Raw genomic sequence first — 4782 nt, 5'->3', positions numbered from 1 at the left:
ACAAGAGCCCTATATGATTTCAAGGCCCCAACAAGACCCCTACATTATTTCAGACCAGACACCTATATTAATTCAGACCCCCTATGAGATCCCCTAATTAATTCAGACCCCTGGCCAGACCCCTCAAGTAATTCAGACCCCAACCAGACAATAAAATAATTTAGACTCCCAACCATACCCCTAAATTCAGACACCAAACTAAACCCCTAAAATAATTTACACCCAAAACCAGACCCCCTCAAAATGGACCTACTTTCTACCACTTCCAGCCAGCATCAACTTCCATGTTTTTCTCCAAAATTTTTGTCTTTTGATATCTATTATATATTTTCGAAAGTTTGTTTGAAGCCCGATTTTTCATTGGTTTAAAATGGATCACATCATCTGTAAGCCATAACAACCAATCAGATTTTTAATACCTGCTTTGGTAATTATAAAAGCTTACCTGATTGGCTGCTGGTAGGGATGTAACAACCAGAGTGATGTCACACTGCTGCTGCTGACATCATAATCTGCCTCCCGATACATTATTCAGAGACCAGGCACACATCTAATACACCGCCTGCTGCCACCAGACCACATCCAGGAGAGGACGCACAATATTCCTCACAAGACCGTACTCCATCTCCTGCTACAAAGAGAAGTCATCTCTGCTGTGTTTTCCTGGGACATGATCAGAACAACTTTCTACATGTAACATGGGAGACATCACAGTCCTTCTACTATACTGGATAAAGGTTAGTATATATAGTAGGTTGTGTATTTTGGTATATTTGCCAACAACCCCGTTTTGTGGGAGATAGTCTAGCAAGCCGGGTTAGGAAAGGTGGTGTTTATGCAAATTTGTGTTTTCAGGCAGAAAGAGGGCGAGTCATCAATGCTTTGCTACTATGGATTTGGGTTGATTGGTAATGATAAATAGTACGGGGGAGGGGTATGAGTGCGATTATAACCTATTTGTTCATCCACACACTAACGCTCTGTGCAGTAACGGGACGTCTCTGTAATGGAAATGTCTCCAGATTTATCATGGACACAATCCATTATAACGTTAATTTTTATATCCATGTTACAGACAATTCTTTTGGTTATTGATATAAATTAGACTTTCAATGTTAGTGTTTACTGAAAATTACAATGTTATATATGTCTCATAATGAGAGCCACTGTACTTTATATGAGTAGAATGTGTTGTGCTGGTTACTATGGTCATAGCAGCCATCTTGGGGCTTATGTCAGAAGAATGCATTGTGCTGGTTGCTATGGTAATACCAGCCATCTTGTGCCTTATATGAGAACAATGTGTTGTGCTGGTTGGAATGGCAGACATCTTGGAACTTATGGGAGAAGATTGAACCTAATTTAACACAACTGTATAATAGAAAAACTGGATTTGTTGACCATAGCAACCAATCACAGTGCAGCTTTCATATTTCCAGCGCAGTGGGAAAAAAATGAAAGCTGAGCTTTGATTGGTTACTATGGACCACAGGATATGTTTTTCTATTAAACAGTTTTGATAAATGCGGCTCAATGTGCTGTGCTGGTTACTATGGTGATGGCAGCCATCTTATTACAGTCAAAGGCAGTTGGTGTGAGGAGCCTGATACTGGATTGAACTATATAAAGTTTGTTTGTTTGAAGCCCGATCAGGGAATAGCTATTTTTGATTGGACATTGAACAAAGTTTAACTCCTTTTGCGATTTTTGATTGGATTAAACATCGCTTTTACTGAAAGTCACTTTTACTGAAATTTACTTTTCACTGCCATTCACTTTTCAATTTGCATCAAAGTACACACTTGCCTGATCGTGATTTTTGATTGGTTGAAAAGCTAACCAATAGCGATTTTTGATTGATTGAAAAACAAACTAACACGATTTTTGATTGGTTGTAAAACAAACCAGTAGCGATTTTTGATTGCATTGGACATTTCACAAAGTTTGCCTCCTTTTGCAGATTTTGATTGGTTTAAAAGTCACTTTAATTGGTTGACAAACAAACCAATAGCGATTTGTGATCGCATTGGACATCGAACAAAGTTTGCCTCCTTTTGCCACTTTTGATTGGTTTAAAAGTCACTTTTACTGAAAGTTACTTTTCACTGACCACGGCTCCCAAAAGAAAAACTCCTGAACAAACAGAATGTCGACGCTTGGCTCAAAGAATACGTTGAGCTGCAGAAATGCCAGAAATGACCAATGCTCGGCTTGAAGATCAAAGATTGCGACAAGCGACCAAATGAGCTGAAAAAAACACCTCAAGCGACTGATCGTTGGGTTCGAGCACAAGGCGCAAGAACTATTGTTTCTCGACGAACATCTTGGGATTGCATGAACAAAGCTGCTATGCAATACGACCCAACAATTGAATATGATCTGCACGACTTGGTCAATATTGGAAACATGGAAACGACCTGTGAACATTGTGTAGCATGTGCTGCTCTGCTGGCAAGGTTCAACTACCCCCACTTACTGCACCACCAGAACCACTCAAGTCACTGATGACTGCGAACACTCCCCAAACGAAGCACTTTCTGGGAAATTTGAGGCGCTACAACTCTTGCTTTCAGATTACTTTGTTTGGTGTGAACGAAATTCGAGAGAGAGGCTTCATGCCCACTTTCAAAATTCAGGGACAAGTTTGCCATTGACTTGGATCGCTCCTGCCATTGCCCAATGAACCACCAAAGTTTCTGAAGATTTATTCAATGGGCGATGAAAAGCTTCAAGTTCAGCAACGACAGAGCAACGTCCCTGGAACTCGGGCCGACATTTTGCTGGAACTGCAGCAGATGCTTCACGGAAATGATGACTTCGGATAACTACAAAGTGGTCATCAAGGCTGACCGAAGGCCAACAGGAGAGCATTGCTGTCAATGAAGTTGCTGTCGTCATCATTGGGGAATTTGAAAATCGGGATATTGTGCTGCAGAAGCATGATAATCAACTGCAGAGAGTTTCTGAAACCCATCGATCATATGACGCACTTCAGTATCCACTGATCTTTTGGCAAGGCTAAGACGGATACGATATTCAAATCTTCCAAACAAATCCAAGTACCGGAAATGTTACCGCCAGGAAAAAAGTTTTGTGCATGGCCTTCTACGCCTATCAAATTATGATGCGGGCGAGTCATTCAAATCACCTGTTGATGTGCCGAAATCTTTTCTATCAGTTTTTGGTTGATATGTATGCAAAAATCGAAACGGAGCGACTTCGCTTCATCCGTTTCAATCAGAAGGCACTTCGCGCTGAAAGCTACATCCACCTTCGAGATGCTGTCGTCAACGATGGAAACATGAGCAATGTTGGTCAGATGGTTATCTTGCCTTCCAGCTTCACAGGGAGCCCTCGACATATGCATGAATACACTCAAGACTCCATGACATATGTGCGAAAATACGAAAGGCCTGACCTGTTTATTACTTTTACGTGCAACCCAACATGGAAAAAAAATTGCCAAGAGCTCTTGCCAGAACAATCGGCAACTGATAGACACGGTCTGGTAGCCTGAGTCTTTCGACAAAAGGTTATCAAGTTCATGAATGTCCTTACAAAGGGCATGGTATTTGGAGAAACTCAATGCTTCATGCGCACAATCAAATGGCAAAAACGAGCTTTGCCTCACACACATATACTGATCTGGCTGAAGGAGAAGATCCGACCAAATCAGATTGATTCTGTCATTAGTGCAGAGATCCCAAATGCACAAGAAATTCAAAAGCTGTTCGACATCATCATGAAGAACATGGTTCATAGACCATGTGGAAGACTGAATCCAAGCTCACCATGCATGAAAGATGGCTTTGTACAAAGAGATTCCCAAGACAGCTGATCCATGAAACTCAGTCTGGAAATGATGGTTATCCACTTTATCGCAGAAGAAAAGTGGAAGAAAGCGGGTTCACTGCATTGATGAAGATTGGCAATAGTTACAAGGACATCGAGGTCGACAACAGATGGATTGTACCCTACTCGCCATTTCTTTCCAAGACCTTTCAATCTCACGTCAATGTTGAATATTGCAACTCAGTTAAGGCGATCAAGTACATCTGCAAATATGTCAACAAAGGATCGGATCAAGCAGCATTTGGCTTGGAAAGACAAGGAAGAACAACTGATGAAATCAATCGCCAAGAAAGACAAGAAAGAACAATTGATGAAATCGATCGCTTCCAAACTGGACCTTACATTAGTAGCAACGAGGCTGTATGGCGAATTTTGGATTTTCCAATTCACGACCGCTATCCGATGGTAGTTCATCTCAACGTCCACTTGGAAAATGGACAGAGAGTCTACTTCACAGAGGAAACTAATGCACAACAAGTTTTGCAGCCCAAAGACACCACGCTGACAGCATTCTTCAAGCTTTGCCAAAAGATGACTTTGCAACGACACTCCTAAACTGCGATGTTCCAAAGTATTATACGTGGAATAAATATACAAGAGTTTTCAAGCGAAGAGTCCAAGGACCACCAGTTGAAGGTCATGTTGGAATCAAGTCAAGTCTACACAGAGCACCCAAACAACCACGAGTGCTTCTTCCTCCGGTTGCTTCTTCACACAGTAGCAGGCCCGACATCGTTTGTTAGCCTCAAGACTGTTGGCGACCATGTTTGTACAATCTATAGGCAAGCATGTCAAGAAAGGGGACTACTTGAGGGTGATTCTAATTGGGACAAGACTTTAGAGGAAGCAGCAACCTGCCAATTACCAGCAAGCTTACGAAACCTATTTGCTGTCAAACTCACGACGTGCGGACCATCCAAGCCACTTGAA

The 4782-nt window shown here is 41.7% G+C and overlaps 1 pseudogene; it reads left to right on the top strand.

Moving 5' to 3' along the window:
• Positions 1–3544: 3544 nt before the first annotated feature.
• LOC142760455 (uncharacterized) lies at positions 3545–4407 on the top strand (annotated as a pseudogene).
• The last annotated feature ends 375 nt before the right edge of the window (positions 4408–4782 follow it).

Source organism: Rhinoderma darwinii, chromosome 4 (assembly GCF_050947455.1).
Source record: "Rhinoderma darwinii isolate aRhiDar2 chromosome 4, aRhiDar2.hap1, whole genome shotgun sequence".
NCBI lineage: Eukaryota > Metazoa > Chordata > Amphibia > Anura > Rhinodermatidae > Rhinoderma > Rhinoderma darwinii.
This window is presented reverse-complemented; position numbering and strand designations above follow the sequence as displayed.